The sequence below is a fragment of the Lepidochelys olivacea genome (assembly GCF_965140295.1).
Source record: "Lepidochelys olivacea isolate rLepOli2 genome assembly, chromosome: 1".
In the NCBI taxonomy this organism is placed as follows: Eukaryota; Metazoa; Chordata; order Testudines; family Cheloniidae; genus Lepidochelys; species Lepidochelys olivacea.
Genome location: NC_140411.1, coordinates 209,504,205 through 209,524,176, shown reverse-complemented (window position 1 = coordinate 209,524,176; position 19,972 = coordinate 209,504,205). Strand labels below are relative to the sequence as shown.

General features: G+C 44.1%; 1 protein-coding gene across 1 annotated transcript in view; it reads left to right on the top strand.

Annotated features, from left to right (window-relative positions):
- USF3 (upstream transcription factor family member 3) overlaps nt 1-19,972 on the top strand; it is a 98,789-nt gene continuing 78,817 nt past the window's right edge. Inside the window, exon 1 of the mRNA XM_084609988.1 lies at nt 1-111. The gene's annotated coding sequence lies outside the window, so the exon portion shown is untranslated. The remainder of the gene's footprint in view (nt 112-19,972) is intronic.

The following is a 19,972-nucleotide window of genomic DNA, read 5'->3' as shown; positions in this document are numbered from 1 at the left end:
GGTGCGAGTGAGGGGCGCTGAGGGGATCGGAGTGGAGCCTGTGGGGGACGCGGGGCGCCCGTCCGGAGGATGGTCCCCGCGGTGGGGCTGCCGCGTCTGCCCTGCCCGCCGGTGAGTGCCGCTCGCTGCCTCCGGGCGGAGCCGCAACGGGGGGGGCGACGCAGCAGCGGGGGCTGCTGGGCGGGGGCCGGCGCAGCCTCGTCCCGTCCCGCAGCCGTTAGCGGAGCGGGGCTCTTCGGGCCGGCGGCTGAGGGCGCTGCGGGCGAGGGGGGGGCGCTGGTGCCGATGGAGGGGACCCGAGCGACGCCCGGGATGTCAAACGGGAGGACTCCTTGGAGAGGCCGGGGGCGGGAAGCATCCGGCTTTGCCCGGGGCGCCGGCCCCAACGCGGGGACCCCCGGGCGCTCTGATCCTTGCGGTGAAGCCCCCGTGCGCGCCTGTGGCTTTGTCTGTCTGTGCAGCCTGGCAAACCCGCCCCAAGGGAAGGGCGCCTGCTGTAGCCGTGGTACAGGTCAGCGCAGTTCAAAGGTGCCTGTGCTTGGTGAGTCCACAGGCCTTAATCTTGAGCTGGGATGCCCTGTTGGGACAGACCCAGGAGAGCAGTAGTTGTGTATATGGGTATAACTGTTTTGCCCATGGGTGTGGGGCAGGGGAGAGGTAGTTAGTAGATGGACCATGGGCCAAATCCAGACTTCCAGAGGCTTTTGAATGGACTCCGAAATCTTTTAATTTACTTATTATCGTTGTTGTTGTATTTTCTCCAGAGTCTGGACCTTGACTATACCTTGATCAAGAAATTTGGAACTTGACAAAAATAATTGACTATTGCTGGTGTGGGGGTTTTAATCAAAATAGTTACACGAGTACAGCTCCTGTGTGGATGCACTTTTCAGGAATACATATACCGTTATATCAGGTTTCAGAGTAGCAGCCGTGTTAGTCTGTATTCGCAAAAAGAAAAGGAGTACTTGTGGCACCTTAGAGACTAACAAATTTATTTGAGCGTAAGCTTTCGTGAGCTACAGCTCACTTTATCGGATGCATTCAGTATAGCATATTCTGCTTTTTCTATTGGAATAAGCTATAGCATTATAATTACCTTTATACTGCTGTAGTTGCATCCATACTAGGTGAGGCTGAAGTTGATTCCTTAATCATGGGACTAGCTCTTTACTTGTGGTTTCTAGTTCCTTATTCAAAGACCAACATTATTTAAAAATATATCAACTAAATTTTTAGAATGTTCATCAAGTTAAAGTGAGTGAACATGATAAATAGTTAAATTACCAATTACTTATCTGATTATTTAATATATAATTAAGGAGCTGAGGTTTGACTAGCTGTAGGTGACAACACCCCAAAAGAGACATCCCTGCAACTTAGTGGTCTGAAGGAGAGGGACATGCCACTCCCCAGACTGAAACCTTGTTTGTGAGCAATATCCTGCCACTTGTCATGACTCCATCCCACTTCTATGATAGGGGTTGAATAAGGAGTTGGCTTTTGATTGGCTATATGACAAAATTACTGGGTCATCCTAAGTGACATGTCACTGCAACTGCTGTTCCATTATGAAGTTTATGGAAACATGCAAAATGGTTCCCAATGTTTCATGTTATCCCAACAACTTCATACCTATAAACTTTAGGCTTTAAACTAGGTTCGCTGGGGGGTGCAGACCTAAGCCCTGAGGTAAGCGGAGAAGTGGGATAATGGGAGGAAACACAAGGAGGGTGCAACAGGGGAGGCCTCCTGGTTCAGACTGAGAAAGCAGGGCAATCAGCTAGTTATCTTAGGTGCCTGTACACAAACGCAAGAAGCCTGGGAAACAAGCAGGAAGAATTGGAAGTCCTAGCACAGTCAAGGAGCTATGATGTGATTGGAATAACAGAGACTTGGTGGGGTAACTCACATGACTGGAGCACTGTCATGGATGGGAATAAACTGTTCAGGAAGGACAGGTCAGGGAGAAAAGGTGGAGGAGTTGTACTGTATGTAAGAGAGCAGTATTATTGCCCAGAGCTCCAGTATGAAACTGGAGAAAAGCCTGTTAAGCGTCTTTGGGTTAAGTTTAGAGGAGAGAGCAACAAGGGTGATGTCGTGGTGGGCGTCTGCTAGAGACCACCAGACAAGGAGGATGAGGTAGACAAGGCTTTCTTCAGACAACTAACTAATTCTCCAGATCACAGGCCCTGGTTCTCATGGGGGACTTTAATCACTCTGACATCTGCTGGGAGAACAATACAGCAGTGCACAGACAACCCAGGAAGTTTTTGGAGAGTGTTGGGGACAACTTCCTTGTGCAAGTGCTGGAGGAACCAACTAGGGGCCATGCTCCTCTTGATCTGCTGCTCACAAACAGGGAAGAATTGGTAGGGGAAGTAGAGGTGGGTGGCAACCTGGGCAGACATGACCATGAGATGGTCGAGATCAGGATCCTGAAGAAAGGAGAGCAGCAGAATACGGACCCTGGACTTCAGAAAAGCAGACTTTGACAACCAGGCGTCTGACTCTCTCAGAGAACTGATGGGCAAGATCCCCTGGGAGGCTAATATGTGGGGAAAAGGAGTCCAGGAGAGCTGGCTGTATTTTAAAGAAACCTTATTGAGGGTGCAGGAACAAACCATCCCTATGAGCAGAAAGAATAGCAAATATGGCAGGCAACCAGCTTGGTTTAACAAAGAAACCTTTGGTGAGCTTAAACACAAAAAGGAAGCTTACAGGAAGTGGAAACTTGGACAGATGACTAGGGAGGAGTATAAAGATATCGCTCGAGCATGCAGGGGTGTAATCAGGAAGGCCAAAGCACAACTGGAGTTGCAGCTAGCAAGCGATGTGAAGGGTAACAAGAAGGGTTGCTACAGGTATGTTAGCAACAAGGAAAAAGGCCAGGGAAATTGTGGGACCCTTACTGAAAGAGGGAGGCAACCTAGTGACAGATGATGTGGAAAAAGCTGAAGTACTCAATGCTGTTTTGCCTCGGTTTTCACAGACAAGGTCAGCTCCCAGACTGCTGCACTGGGCAGCACAGTATGGGGAGGAGGTGAGCAGCCCTCAGTGGTGAAAGAACAGATAAAGGACTATTTAGAAAAGCTGGACATGCACAAGTCCCTGGGGCTGGATGCAATGCATCTGAGGGAATTGGCTGATGTGATTGCAGAGCCCTTTGCCATTATCTTTGAAAACTTGTGGCAGTCGGGGGAGGTCCCGGACAAATGGAAAAAGGCAAATATAGTGCCCATCTTTAAAAAAGGGAAGGAGAATCCAGGGAACTACAGACCGGTCAGCCTCACCTCGGTCCTGGGAAAAATCATGGAGCAGGTCCCCAAGGAGTCCATTTTGAAGCACTTGGAGGAGAGGAAGGTGATCAGGAACAGTCAACATGGATTCACCAAGAGCAAGTCATGCCTGACCAACCTGATTGCCTTCTATGATGAGAAAACTGGCTCTGTGGATATGGGGGAAGCTGTGGACGTGATATAACTTGACTTTAGCAAAGGTTTTGATACCATCTTACACAGTATTCTTGCCAGCAAGTTAAAGAAGTATGGATTGGATGAATGGACTATAAGGTGTATAGAAAGCTGGCTAGATTGTTGGGCTCAATGGGTAGAGATCAACAGCTCGATGTCTAGTTGACAGCTGGTAATCAATCAGAGTGCCTCAGGGGTCGGACGTGGGCCTGGTTTTGTTCAACATCTTCATTAATGATCTGGATGATGGGATGGATTGCACCCTCAGCAAGTTCGTGGATGTTGCTAATCTTGGGGGAGAAGTAGATATGCTGAAGGGTTAGGGATAGGGTCCAGAGTGACCTAGACATATTGGAGGATTGAGCCAAAAGAAATCTGATGAGGTTCAACAAGGACAAGTGCAGAGTCATGCACTTAGGACGGAAGAATCCCATGCACTGCTACTGGCAAATGACCTGGGGATTACAGTGGATGAGAAGCTGGATATGGGTCAACAGTGTGCCCTTGTTGCCAAGAAGGCTAACGGCATATTGGGCTGCATTAGTAGGAGCATTGCCAGCAGATCGAGGGACGTCATTATTCCCCTCTATTGGGCACCGGTGAGGCCACATCTGGCGTATTGCATCCAGTTTTGGGCCCCAACTACAGAAAGGATGTGGACAAATTGGAGAGAGTCCAGCGGAGGGCAACAAAAATTATTAGAGGGCTGGGCACATGACTTATGAGGAGAGGCTGAGGGAACTGGGGTTATTTAGTCTGCAGAAGAGAAGAGTGAGGGGGGATTTAATAGCAGCCTTCAACTGCCTGAAGGGGGGTTCCAAAGAGGATGAAGCTAGGCCATTCTCAGTGGTGGCAGATGACAGAACAAGGAGCAATGGTCTCAAGTTGCAGTGGAGGAGGTCTAGGTTGGCTATTAGGAAACACTGTTTCACTAGGAGGGTGGTGAAGCACTGGAATAGGTTACCTAGGGAGATGGTGGACTCTCCATCCTTAGAGGTTTTTAATGCACTGCTTGACAAAGCATTGGCTGGGATGATTTAGTTGGGGTTGGTCCTGCTTTGAGCAGGGGGTTGAACTAAGTGACCTCCTGAGGTCTCTTCCAACCCTAATCTTCTATGATTCTATAATCACAATACCTTTTGATTTAACAAACTCTGTTATACAGGTAATTTTGATAACGACATCTAATGAACTAATCAATGTTTGAAACATTTTAAATATTAATTAGGGATGACGATTAATCGCAGTTAACTCACACGATTAACTTAAAAAATTTAATCGTGATTAATCACAGTTTTATTTGCACAGTTAAACAATAGAATACCAATTGAAATTTATTTAATATTTTGAATGTTTTCTACATTTTTTCATATATATTGTATTGTCATTGAAATCAATGTGTATATTTTTGATTACAAATATTTGCACTGTAAAAATGATAAACAAAAGAAATAGTAGTTTTCAATTCACCTCATACAAGTACTGTAGTGCAATCTCTTTGTCGTGAAAGTGAAACTTACAAATGTAGATATATTTTTTTGTGTGTGTTACATATCTACACTCAACCAAAACAATATAAAACTTTAGAGCTTACAGGTCCACTCAGTCCTACTTCTCATTCAGCCAATCGCTAAGATAAACAAGTTTGTTTATATTTACAGGAGATAATGCTGACCACTTCTTATTAACAATGTCACCAGAAAGTGAGAACAAGCATTTGCTTGGCACTTTTGTAGCTGGCATTGCAAGGTGTTTACGTGCCAGATATGTTAAACATTCGTATGCCTCTTCATGCTTTGGCTGCCATTCCACAGGACATGCTTCCATTCTGATGAGGCTTTAAAAAAAAAAAAAGCGTTAATTAAATTTGACTGACTGAACTCCTTGGGGGACAATTGTATGTCCCTGCTCTGTTTCACCCACATTCTGCCATATATTTTATGTTATAGCAGTCTTGGATGATGACCCTGCCCATGTTGTTTATTTTATAAGAACACTTTCACTGCAGATTTGACAAAACACAAAGAAGGTACCAATGTGAGATTTCTAAAGATAGCTATGGCACTCGACGCAAGGTTTAAGAATCTGAAGTGCCTTCCAAAATCTGAGAGGGATGGGGTGTGGAGCATGCTTTCAGAAGTCTTAAGAGAACAATTTTCAGATGCGGAAACTACAAAACCCGAACCACCAAAAAAGAAAATCAACCTGCTGGTGGCATCTGACTTAGAGGATGAAAATGAACATGTGTTGGTCCGCACTACTTGGGATTGTTATTGAGCAGAACCCCTCATTAGCATGGATGCATGTCCCCTGGAAAGGTGGTTGAAGCATGAAGAGACATATGAATCTTTAGCATGTCTGACCTGTAAATATCTGGCGACGCCAGCTACAACACTGTCATGAGAATATGCCTGTTCTCACTTTCAGGTGACGTTGTAAACAAGAAGCGGGTAGCATTATGTCCTGCAAATGTAAACAAACTTGTTTGTTTGAGTGATTGAATGAACAAGAAGTAGGACTGAGTGGACTTGTAGGCTCTAAGGTTTTAAATTGTTTTGTTTTTTGAATGCATTTTTTTTTACATAATTCTACATTTGTAAGTTCAACTTTCATGATAGAGATTGCACTACAGTACTTGTATTAGGGGAATTGAAAAATACTATTTCTTTTGGTTTTTTTACAGTGCAAATAGTTGTAATTAAAAAAGTGTACAGTGCTCACTTTATATTTATTTTTGTTCTGGTTTGTAATTGAAATCAATATATTTGAAAATGTAGAAAACATCCAAAAATATTTAAATAAATGGTATTCTATTATTGTTCAACTGTGTGATTAGTCACAATTAATTTTTTTAATTGCTTGACAGTCCTAATATTAATGCTATGTACAAGCTCTACAGAGAGGGCAGATAAAGGATTTTTCTGGGAGTTGGCATATTTCCTTTTTGTCTGAATAGTCAGCAAATGATACCTGAAAAAACATAGGTTACTACTGTGAGATGCATTTGCCGAAGTGTGTCTTGTTTTCTTCCAGTGCATTTGCTATCATGCACAAAAATATCTGATGAAAATAGATAGCAGAGGGTCAAATTTTTAATCTTTCTGTGATCAGACTTAACTCACGAAAGCTCATGCTCAAATAAATTGGTTAGTCTCTAAGGTGCCACAAGTAATCCTTTTCTTTTTGCGAATACAGACTAACACGGCTGTTACTCTGAAACGAGTTGAAATGCATGGCTCACCGTTAATAAAATGTGTATTCAATTGACTTAATCCATTGCACTTGTTCCCTTTGACACTGACATTGTAAAATAAGTGAAATTGAGCATTTGTTGCTGCTGTTAATGCTGACCACTGACAACACCTATGTTTAAGCATTCCTAAGTATTTGTATAAGACCCTGTTTTGCACAGAAGGGAAGTTTCTTTGTGAATTTTTGCACAGAATTTCTGCCTAATTCGGTCCTCTGTGCCTTCCATAAGGAGATGTTCACCAAACATCCATATGGGGGAGAAAGTTTGATTAAAATTATGGGCACAGAAGAGCCAGTTGCAGGATTCAGAAATTTTCAAGTCTGAGGGGATCAGTAGATGATCTAGTCTGACCTGTATATCACTAGAGAATTTCATCCTTCTATTAAACCCATTAGCAACTTTTATTTTGACTAAAATATCTTCTACAATGGTATCCACTCTTGAGTTGAAGACAGCAAAAGCTGGAGAATCCACCATTTCCCTTGATAATCTGTTTCAATTGATCATAATCTTCATTATTAAAAATGTGCGCCTAATTTCTACTTTGAATTTATCTGTCTTCAGTTTCCAGCCATTGTTTCTTGTTCTGCTTTCCTTTGCTACATTAAATAGCCCCTAAGAACCTGGTATTTTGTCCATGTGAAGATGCTTATACATCATAATCAAGGTATGTCTTAGTCTTCTTTTTGATAAGCTAAACAGACTGAACTCTAACTTTTTCACTGTAAGGCATTTCTCTAGCCCTCAAATAATTTTTGTGGCTCTTTTCTTTGCCCACTCCAATTTTTCAATGTCCTTGTAACAGAGTCCGCTACCTTCTGTGCATCTCCTTGAGGCCAGAAGTGGGTCTGTGGTGCCCTTCCACAGTTTCCCCTCATGGTGCTTCAGTAAGCTCAAAACAGCCTTTCACCAGTCCAGTAACAGCTCTTCTTGAAGGGGGGGGTGTCTAGTTTTATTAATAAAGTTCCAAAACAAAAGAAATCCTCCTCCCAGCCTTTAGAGACAAGTCCCTCCTCCCTCACGTATTGCCTTTTCTTTTGCTTTTTGAGGGCATGTCTACAGTATTGCCTAAGTTAATCTAACTTACATCACACAGCGGTGTGAAAAAGACCCTCCGAGCAACGCACATCACAGTGACCTAAGCTCGGTCCAGACCGGTCTGGAGGAGGATGGAGTTGGGGATCCCTAGCCCAAATATATGATCTCTGGATCTGATATACACTTACTCTCCAATTCCATTAATCACAATGATTCTCAGAAAATTCAGGCAAAATGTTCATAGTAGTTCCAGTGTGGCTGAAGTAGTTATGATTCTTGGGCCTAAAGAATCCAGCCTCAAAAAAAAACAAAAATTGCCTCTCCAGCCAAGTGTAATATCTCAGACTGTCAAGTCCTCCATCTGGATCCACACTTCTTACACCACACAGCATGGCTGGCTAACATCAGTTGAGGCACACAACATTCTCATCCACAATAGAAAGAACTCTATGAGGTGTATTTTGCCAAATGGAAATGATGCATTATCTTTGCTCAAAACCAGTCATTTCAGTCTCTATCTCAGGTACCAGTCATATAGATGTACCTTCTATCATTAAAGAATTCCGGATTCTCAGTGAGCACTCTGACTAACCTTATCAGTCAGTTTTGCTTTTCACCCTTCAGTTCAGGAGTTTTCCACTTTTTCACACCCTACAGTGGCTTGGTTTGTAAAAGGCCTTGTGAGGGTATATCCCCTAGTCAGAGAACCACGTCCTTGCTAGAATCTAAATTCTAAATCTTGTACTGGTTGGGTTAATTGGTCCACCTTTCAAGCCATTATATAAACATTTTCTGTTCTGTCTTTCCATCAGTATAGAGTCTCAGGTAGGGGAAATACGAGAATTAATGGGAGACCCCCTAATTACAATCTTTCATAAAGACAAGGTGAAAGACAAGTGAGACCTCACCCTAAATATGTGCTGAAGCTACTGTCACTTCCATCTAAGCACTTGTATGCACCTACTTGTATTTTTCCCAAAACCACATTCAAAAAAAAGTGAGGTTAAGCTGTACGCTTTAGATATTCTTATGGTGCCCTCTTTCTACATTGATAGAACTAAGACTCCTAGGGTGCTTCTACACTGCATCCTTCTTTTGGCAGTGTGTAGTGTATGTACATATACAGTCCACCTAATACAGGTATAAATTACAGTGTAGTCAGTGAGACATGGCTTAGCTGAGTAGAGACATGTCTGAAGGGTGTGGGTATTGTGACAGGGTCAGGCCAGATGGCTACAGGAGAGTGATAGAAGGCAGATATATTAGCCCCAGGTTAAGCAGGTCCCCTTTCCCTGGGTAAGGTAACGGGTAGTTCCAGAACAATCAGGTAATTGCTGGAACCAATTAAGGCAGACAGGCTAATTAGGACACCTGGACCAATTAAGAAGCTGCTAGAATCAGTTAAGACAGGCAGGCTAATCAGGGCACCTGGTTTAAAAAGGACCTCACTTCAGTCAGTGTGGGGGTGCGCAAGGAGCTGAGAGTGAGAGCGCGTGCTGCTGGGGGACTGAGGAGTACAAATGCTATCTAGCATCAGGAGGAAGGTCCTGTGGTGAGGATTCAGAAGGTGTTGGGAGGAGGCCATGGGGAAGTAGCCCAGGGAGTTGTAACAATAACACAGGTGTTACATGAAATACTGTGGATAGCTGTGATCCACATGGCTGTAGGCTGGAACCTAGAGTAGAGGGCGGGCTGGGTTCCCCACATCCCCCCCCAACTCCCTATTGGATACAGGAGGAGTTGACCTGGACTGTGGTCCTACCAGAGGGGAAGGTCTCTGGCCTGTTCCCCGACCCACTAGGTGGACCAGGAGAGACTGCGGGAATTGTTCTTCCTTTTCCCCATGCTGGCCAGTGATGAGGTTAGCTGAGTAAATGGCAGGTTTGAGCCACTAATAAAAGTGGCCAAACTGAGGGCTGCCGTGAATCTCTGAGGCGAACAAATCCTCCAATAAGCACAGGACCCACCAAGGCAGAGGAGGAACTTTGTCACAGTGTGTACCTGGCTCTCTACTCACCCAAGTCATTCCTCCCCTGTTTACACTGCTGTTTTTAGCAGTATCATGTTCCTCTGCCTGCCCACATCTGGAGCCTTTTCCTGCCACAGGAAAAGATTCTGGCATGGGGGAGACAGCAGGGAGGAGCCTTTCACTGTAGCTACACACATGCTACAGACTGCCACCAGTGGTGTGTAGTATAGATGCAGCCCTAGAGCGTTCCCCAGATCGTTCATAGATTATGGGAACAGGTTGAAAAGTCAGGCTATTTCAACAGACTTTCTAATGGGCTTTCTACTTGTATCAGCCTGTGCTATGAATGAGCCAACATAGACATGAGACAACATAGTAAATCACTAGTAAGAGGATCTTTAGCCATATAAATAATTTAAAAAACAACAACAACAAGGAAAGAAGTGGGATTGCTAAATACTGAGGACGTGGTGGAGATTAGAGGTAATCTAGGTATGGTCCAACTAAATGACTACTTTAGCCTTATTAAAAATAGAGGCAATGAGGAGCTTGGGAGCAGTGACAGGGTGGCTAATGGGAACAAATATATGGAAGTAGAAATAATCACATCTGGGAGGAGGGTATGCTGGGCACAAAGCCTGGGCATGCTGCACCTCTACTTCCTGCGCCTATGGAGACCCGCTGGCACTCTGCATTGACCTCCCGTGATTGGCATATTCTCTGGTTCAGCACCAGTCAGGTCCTGAGGGTGCCAGACTGAGAGGTTCAAACTGTATTAGAATTAAAAGATAGGTAAGGAGGTAGTTACAGGGGGGACTACAATGGGCATGCTGAAAGATAAACCTTTAGGCTGAAAGGAGGTTACTGATGGAATTACTCAAGGATCAGTCTTGGGACCAATCTTCATTAATTTTTTTTTTTAATGACCTTGACACACAAAGTGGGATTGTGCTAATAAAATTTGCAGATAATGCAAAGTTGGGAAGGATTGCCAATACAGAGGAGGACCTGAATAACATGCAAGAAGATTTGGATCACCCTGAAAACGAGTAATAGAAATGGGATGAAATTTAATAGTGTCAAGTTCAAGGTCATGCACTTAGGGACTAACAAGAAGAATTTTTGCTATTAGCTGGGGATGTACCATTTGGAAGTGACAGAGGAGGAGAAAGACCTGGGTCTATTTGATTGATCACCAGGATGACTGAGCTGCCAATGTGGTACAGCTGTAAAAAAGCTAATGGAGTCCTAGGATGCATCAGTGAAGTATTTGCAATAGAGATAGGGAAGTGTTATTTCCTTTATACAAGGCACTGGTGAGCCCTCATCTGGAATACGGGATGCAATTCTGGTCTTCCATGTTTAAGAAAGATTAATTCGAACTGGAACAAGTGCATAGAAGGGCTACTAGGATGATCAGAGGAATGGAGAACCTATCTTACGAGAGGAGATTTAAGGACCTTGGCTTATTTAGCTTAACAAAATGAAGGCTTGGGGAGATTTTATAGCGAGCAGCCATTATAGCAGAGGAATAAATAACTCCTCTCTTTACCTCCCTGGTGTTTAAGGGCCAATATTGGCACAAGAACAAATGGGATATAAACTGGCCATCAGTAAGTTTAGGCTTGTAATTAGACAAAGGTTTCTAACCATTAGAGAAGTGAAGTTCTGGAACAGCCTTCCAAGGGGAGTACTGGGGGCAAAAAAACTTTAAGATTGACCGTCATAAGTTTATGGATGGTATGAGGTTGCTTACAATGACATATGGCCTATCCATGACTGCTGTTAGCATATATCACCAATGACTGGATATGGGGCACTAGATGGGTAAGGCTCTAAGTTACTACGGAGAATTCTTTCCCAGGTGTCTGACTGGTGGGTCTCACCCATATGCTCAGGATCTAACTGATCACAGTATTTGGGGTTGGGAAGGAATTTTTCCCCAGGTCAGATTGGCGGAGACCCCGCGGGGGTAAGAGGGTTTGTCTTCCTCTGCAGCATGGGTCACAGATCACTTGCTGGTTTGAACTAGAATAAATAGTGGATTTTCAGTAACTTGAAGTTTTTTAACTCAAGCTTTGAGGACTCCAGTAACTCAGCCCAAGGTTATGGGCCTACAACAGCAGTGGGTGGTTGAAGTTCTGTGGCCTTCAATGTGCTACTCCTAAGGGCATTCTGCACCAAAACATTGTACCTTGCAAAGAAATTCTGTGCACAATATTTTAAAATTCTGCAGGTTTTATTTGCCAAAAAATAAATGCAAAGGCTCCAACATGGCAGTGGGGAGCACAGGCCACTGGCTGTACAAAGGTGGGACATCACCCTGCAACGTCCCCACCCCTGGGACACAGACTCAGTGGTGAGGTTGCACCTGACACAGCATAAGGCCTGGGCCTGCCCCAGAAACACCCTGGGGTCCTGCCCCTCTATGCCAGGTGCACCAGGTGTGGGGCAGGCAGGCTCAACCAGGCAGGATCCAAGTGTCTTGGCTCAGTGGGGGGGGATCTAGGCGTGGAGTGAAAGGATTCTATGTGGGACAATCTGGGTGCAGGCAGCTCAGTGGGGGGGGGTCTAGGTGTGGGGGGGATCTGAATGCACAAAGGCTCGTTGGGCATGGGGTTTCAGGTGCAGGGGGCATTGGGACTCTGCAGGGCTTCCAGGTGAAAGTGGTTGGGGCTCAGCAAAGGGGTCTGGGTGTGTGTGTGGGGGGGGTTTCAGCAGGGGGGTCTAGGTGCTGGGGGAGCAGGGCTTGGTGAGGTGGGGGTCTGGGTGCAGCTAGTTGAGGGTCATTGCTGTGTGGGTCTCGATATGGGGCCTCAGGGTGGTGCAAGGGGGTGGGGATCATCAGGGTGGGGGCTTGAGTGCAGAGAACTCAGTGCGGGGTGGTCTGGGTGCAGGGGTGGGAGTCCGGAGGCAGGGGGTATCCAGATGCAGGGGTTGAGGTTCAATGGGTTAGGGTTTGGGTATGGAGGGCTAGGTGGGTTCTGGGTGTATGGGGTAAGGCTTGGTGTAGGTGTCTAGGTATGGGAAGTCCAGATGCATGGGGGTTACACCGATAGGGGAGCAGATCCCTGTACAGGGATCCCTCCCCCCCGCAGCTGAGGAGCGATGTCGGTAGGAAGCAGGGGAGGATGCTTAGCTTCCTGCAGCTGGGGGAGGTTTCCGGAGGTGGATCTGACACAGCTCCAGCCATTTCTTGCAGGGGAAGGGGAAGACCCGTCCTCTCCTGCCTCCAGCCAAGCTTGGACTTGCTGATCTTGGCTCAGGGTAGGAGCCAGTGCCTGAGTGTCCCCAGCCCTGCAGTGATTTACCTCTCTGCCGGCTGCTCTGGGTGCCTGAAACAATGTACCTGCTAGGGAGTGGTGCATGAGTGCTCTTGCAGTTTACCTTTGGCTTTCTGACAGGGAAGCATTCTTCTGCGGGGAAGCAAAGAAATCTCTGGGGGACATGAATTCTGCGCATGTGCAATGGCGCAAAATTCACCCAGGAGTAATGTGCAGGAGGTCAGACTAGATGATGGTCACTTCTGGTCTTAATCTGTGAGTTACTGTTATCATGTTGATGTACAGTATGGCGCACATACAACCTTTACTAGTATTTACTAGTTTGATGGCTTCATTTTGCAACTTGGACATTCTTAATGCTTTCTATGTAGGATATATAAAATCTTCCTTCACCCACAGACAGGAGCCAGTTAGTAATTGGTTGCTTGGTCCAGGGATTTGGACCAGTCAAATTTTTGAATTGCTCCGCTCTAGCTCTGGTCTGGCACCAATTGTATCTGCTCCAGCTCCGCTCCGACTCTGCTCTGCACTCCGACTCAAATTAATTTTTAACTAAATAAAAAAGTGCATACTGTAACTTTGAAAAAACATTATTTTTATTCAGACTTTTAAAACAATTTAAATGTCATCAACAATGATACAAACTAGAATCATTCATAATTCATTCTGTAAAAAATTATTGTAGCAATCAAGTCATCTTTCGTAGCCTGCCGCAAATCATTTAAAATTAACTTTAAAGCCGAAAACAGTCGCTCTACACTAGCTTGAGTTGTTGGCATGCTTGAAGCAATTCTACAGGCAGCCTGAATGCAGTGTGGGTAGCTGTGAATGGCCTCAAAAACAGACTTAACTTTTAGCTTTCCAATAGACTCCATCACCTCACAATATTCCTGAAAGTTTCTCTTGAGTAAAGCTTCATTACAATTATGAATCACAGAAACTCGCTGGCGTCTTTCTTGTTTATCCAGTTCCTTTTCGAAGGCGTCATATTCTGAAGAATTGGTGCTGGAATTATCTCCATTTCCCTGTGTTGGTTGAAGACATCTCAGGGATGGATGCTCGAACAAGTTCAGAGTGGAGACGGAAGTTTGAGAACAGCCTGCTATTACTGAAGGATGTGAACTTTCCGAAACCGCAAATTCGATTGTTGATGACTCCTTTTGTTGTGTTTCGTTTTCTTCAACCTTCTTCGCCGAGTTCAAATGTAGCAATAGATTTTGTTTTTCGAGTCGTCGAGCAATATCCAGGAGCCCGTCCTTTTCCTTTGGTATTTCCCTTGAGGTAAGAAGAATCCGATCCCATGGGTCAATGTAAACTCCAGCAAGGAATGAATATTGTCAAAAAGCTTCTCTTCACGTTTCTGCATGGAGGATAGAATTCCTTCTGCAATTTGTCCACCATTTTCTTGCAAGAATTTTGACAGTTTTCAGCATTCCTGCATTAAAACTCCTGGGGTTACGTTGACAGCTTGAAGATTCACAGTTGTTTGGTTTGGCTTTGCCAGGAGGTCTCGCAAGTTCTTCACTTCATCCCATTCAGCTTTTGTTAACTTGAGTTCTCTTGTTCTAGCAGCAGCCACTTGTTCACAGTAAGATTGAAAAACAAGAAGCCGATCAATCATGGCAAATGTTGAACCTCAGTGAGTCACAGTATCCAATGATTGAGTTACCCCTTGTAGATCAAGCAGAACACTTCCAATACTTTGGGTTCGTAGTTTGAGAATGACTTGTCGCATTTTTGCCAGTAATTTTTCTTCGCATGTTCTTTGTTCAGTCCATCCCAGATTGCCAACTGAAGAGTGTGAATTCCACACCTCGTCAGTTGGACTTTTGAGTCGTCCTCATGAAGCCATGCTGGAAGTATGAGGCTAGGGTCATTAACCCATTGCACAGCAGCATCCATGTTGAGTTTGATTTCATCCATTCCTTTAGTTCCTTCATCAGGCAAAATAGCTTCAGTTCTGTCCACATCCCTGTTCTCAGAGGTAGAAATGGTTTCATTGTCCTCCCTGAAATTTTTGACAGCACACATCATGTTTGCTGCGTTGTCAACGCAGATGCTCTGTACTTGCATTTCACTGATCCCAAATTTTTCTAAAATAGCTTTTACTTGACTTTTCATGTACAAAGAATTGTGACGCCCTTCAGTGTTGATTTATGTCCAAGGTTTTTACCACAGCTTTATCTTTTCCTTCTTCGTAGTACTGAGCATTGATTGCAAGGAAATTTCTGTTTCCACGGGTTGCCGCATCCATTTTCAGGTAGCACAGTTTTTTGCTCCAAAGCTTTCTTCAGCTCTTCGCGACCAGACTTAGCTGTGCTGACAACTAAATGACAAACCGCATCGTACCCCGTCGAAATGCCAAGCTGCCGACCCATTTTAAAAGTCCTTTGTAAAGGACGTAGTCTTACCAGATCAGGAACCATTCTAGCCAGACCCACAGGCAGGAGAATAAGATAATCATTTAAGCTAAACTTGGATACAGCAGCCTCCACTTTGAAAGTTTTGGCTGCATTTTCCCATTGTGAAGGCATGTGCTCAACTGGGAGGTCATTGGGATTGTGCCCTAAAAACCCTACGTAAAATGGACTATAAAATTAGTTCTCTTACAGCTTTTTCAGGACCGAAGCTTCATCTTTGATTTGCTGTACTTTCAAAACTACAAAGATGTGTCCTTCAGGCAACTATGGTCCCACTTGAAGAAATTGGAATTGCAGGCTAAACTGGTAACTAAAAATTTGTAAGGGTAAGCTCTTTGGAGAGCATAGACACAGACCACTTGCTGAAGCTTGCGGGTTTAGACAAGGTGAGAATTTCCTCCTTCCTTTCAGCGAGAGAATCTTCAAACTACCTTATCTAAGCAGGTGTTTCATTTGAAGCCATGGCTTCTCCAGATTCTAGCCTAGAGACTACACATTCAGGAAAGATAGCAATGATATCCTCTTGCTGGGGTTCTCTGGCAAGCCATCCAACCCAAAAGGGGTGTATGTGTTTTCATTCCAAGTCTGGACAGATTTCCCTGTCCTTCTGTGGGAGATGCTTCAGCATGGGCCCTCATCTGGGAGTAAACCACTTTGGAAAATGGGTGCTTGAGATAATCAGGGAAGAAAGTTCAATAGAACTCACTCATTATCCCAGGTACAAGTTTATCCTTTCCCAAAGGTATATTAAAATAAACCAACACATCGCTAAGACCCTTCAATAGCATCAGAAGATGAAGAGTGCAATAGTCTATCTTCTACATGCTGCAGTGATGCAACCAGTTCTATGGAGAGTCAGCTGTTTTGGACAGGGCACAAGATTCTATGGATTCACAAAAAGAAACTGTATCATGTAGTCTATTTTAGATCTTGGGTCTCAAGTCCCTATGGAGATTGGTATTCAGATGGAAATACAGAAATCTGTCATTGCGATTTTATCTTCCCAAAACTTCAAAATGTGAAAATAAACCTTCTAGAGATCTAGTGAAGATATGTCTATAGAGTCAACTAGAGATACTTTGGCTTCTGCTACAGCAAGAAGCATTTCGAGTAGAGTTACTCCCGTTTTGGACTCTGCACTTCTACATGGTATTCACAAATGCCACATAATTCCTTCTTTCAAGTGAAAGGGATACATGTCTACCCTCATCGGGATGACCATATCATTTATCAGGGCCCAGCAACAGTCCCTTAAAAACCTTAACATGGTTTTAAGCAAACAAGTGGAAGGGCCAATTACAGCCCTCACAAAACTCCAGCATCTAAGTTATTGTGCAAGACAGTCTTCTTATTTCAGGAGAGAGAGAAGATTAGCACGCCTTATTTAAAATAAGATATTTGACTTAGCTCCTGGGCTAGTTCGTCTCTTATATGGATACCCTACACCATTCTTGCTTTGTTTCCAGCCAGCGATTGCAGCAAATCACTGTATAAAGATCTTAGTGCAGATTTTCTTTAATATTAAACAGCTAACTGATATTGGGTCCTGAGAAACTGATCATCAGTACAGATATCTGGCACACAGAATATAACTTGTCTCATGCTATGGACTATCAAGAGTATGCCTCTATTTCCAGCAGATAGAGAGGGTTGGAGTGTGTGTAAAGCATTAAACCTTCTGTGCTGTTTAGAGAAGTAGCCTTACTCATGTCCTGGGTAGAAGTGCTAGTGGGAGAGTGGCACTATAGGTGAAAGAAAGCATAGAGTCAAAATAAAAATCTTAAATCAAACTATACCATAGTCTCTAGCAATAGAAATTCCATGCTTGAACAATAAGAGTATAGCGGTAAGAATATGCTACCAACTACCTGACCATCAACATGCTGGGAATTGTCCTTTCTAATTTTCCTGAGTGTTTCACAAAGGCAGAAAACACAGTAATAATGGGTGAATTCAATTATTCTCAGTGACTTCACTTGAGTAATGGATGCAGAAATAAAATTTATACACACCTTAAATGACTGCTTCTTGGAGCAGCCTGTCCTGGAACCCACAAGGGAAGAGAGGCAACTCTTGCAAAGAAGCTAAGTTAAACAGAAATTAAAAGGAATAGTCACAAGGATGAAATGTGTGCAAGCTGCATGGAGACTATGTAAAATACCGTAATAGAAGCTCAAACTAAATGTAATCCCTAAATAAATTTAAAAAAAAGACCAAAAAAGTGTCAACATGGTAAATGGTGAAGCAAAAATGGCAGTTAGAGGCAAAAAGGCATCCTTTAAAAATTGGAAGTTAAATTCTATCACTAGCAAGAATTCTTTTGTCTGTATATCTTTATTTGACAGTTCTCTAAACTAAATAAGCTGTACTTCCAAAGGACTCTTTTGCCAGAATAACTACCTCTACACTAGGAGTTTTAGTGGCATAGCTTTATTTGTTAGCAGTGTGGCTTTTTCACATTCCTAACTGATGTAACTATGCCAGCAAAACTTAAAGGAAAAACAGTCTTAAGTGTCCAGCTGTTGCAGTTGGGAAGAGAACCTTCCAAATGTGACCAGTGTGTAATCAATACAGACATGTGTCTGGTACAAAACTGTTTTGTAGACCAGGTCTCTGAGTTTGTAGAGTCTGAAATAATAGCTCTGAGGTGTCAACTCCACCATTTATTTCAGTGAGTGCAAACTCAGAAGCCAAGGACAGTATTTCACAGTTGAGCAAAGCTTGTAAGAAAAGGGGAGGATATCCTATTAGGAAGATTCAAACAAATTACCGAATAATATCCATTCTTTTGGTGCAGGCCTGCCAGCTGCTGTACACATGCAGCAACCTGGATTGAAGCTTCACAAGAGGGTTGCTTAACATATTACCCATCTAAATGTTGCTACCTACTAGTGATTATTTTTTATAGTTATTGCTGCTATTGTAAACTTGAAAGTGTTCTATTTCAGTGTTAAGTAACAACTCTTTTTTTCCAACAAGAAATTCTGACATTTCCTAACTTCTAATAAAAATGTAAGGACATATTTTCAAATATTTTATAATTTTAATTAAAATTGTGAGTAGGCATTTAACATATGCTGGAGTTGAAGGTGGAGGATTAATTGGCTTCGTTTTCTGAAGGGAAGCATAAGCTTTAAAAAGTTTGGAAATCCTCACGTAAACCATTTCATGGAATAATCATCTCTAGAGATTCCGATAAACATTGACTGTGAATACTGAGGAACCTTGTCCATTGCTTGCTGCTGTTACCAAGGATGCTGATTTTCATTATTTTAAAAAAGCTATCCTGTCCCTGCACTTTTTTGTTTCCTTAGGGTATGTCTACACTACGGAATAACGTCGAATTTATAGAAGTTGTTTTTTTAGAAATCGGTTTTATATATTCGAGTGTGTGTGTCCCCACAGAAAATGCTCTAAGTGCATTAAGTGCATTAACTCAGCGGAGCGCTTCCACAGTACCGAGGCTAGAGTCGACTTCCGGAGCGTTGCACTGTGGGTAGCTATCCCACAGTTCCCGCAGTCTCTGCTGCCCATTGTAATTCTGGGTTGAGATCCCAATGCCTGATGGGGCTAAAACGTTGTCGCGGGTGGTTCTGGGTACATATCGTCAGGCCCCCGTTCCCTCCCTCCCTCCGTGAAAGCAAGGGCAGACAATCGTTTCGCGCCTTTTTTCCTGAGTTACCTGTGCAGACGCCATACCACGGCAAGCATGGAGCCCGCTCAGGTAACCGTCACCCTATGTCTCCTGGGTGCTGGCAGACGCGGTACGGCATTGCTACACAGTAGCAGCAACCCCTTGCCTTGTGGTAGCAGACGGTGCAATACGACTGGTAGTTGTCCTCATTGTGTCCGAGGTGCTCCTGGCCACATCGGCTGGGAGCGCCTGGGCAGACATGGGCGCAGGGACTAAATTTGGAGTGACTTGACCAGGTCATTCTCTTTAGTCCTGCAGTCAGTCCTATTGAACCGTCTTATGGTGAGCGGGCAGGCAATACGGACTGCTAGCAGTCGTACTGTACCATCTTCTGCCAGGCAGGCAAGAGATGAGGATGGCTAGCAGTCGTACTGTACCATCTTCTGCCGAGCAGCCATGAGATGTGGATGGCATGCAGTCCTTCTGCACCGTCTGCTGCCAGCCAAAGATGTAAAAGGTAGATGGAGTGGGTCAAAACAAGAAATAGACCAGATTTGTTTTGTACTCATTTGCCTCCTCCCCTGTCTAGGGGACTCATTCCTCTAGGTCACACTGCAGTCACTCACAGAGAAGGTGCAGCGAGGTAAATCTAGCCATGTATCAATCAGAGGCCAGGCTAACCTCCTTGTTCCAATAAGAACGATAACTTAGGTGCACCATTTCTTATTGGAACCCTCCGTGAAGTCCTGCCTGAAATACTCCTTGATGTAAAGCCACCCCCTTTGTTGATTTTTAGCTCCCTGAAGCCAACCCTGTAAGCCGTGTCGTCAGTCACCCCTCCCTCCGTCAGAGCAATGGCAGACAATCGTTCCGTGCCTTTTTTCTGTGCGGACGCCATACC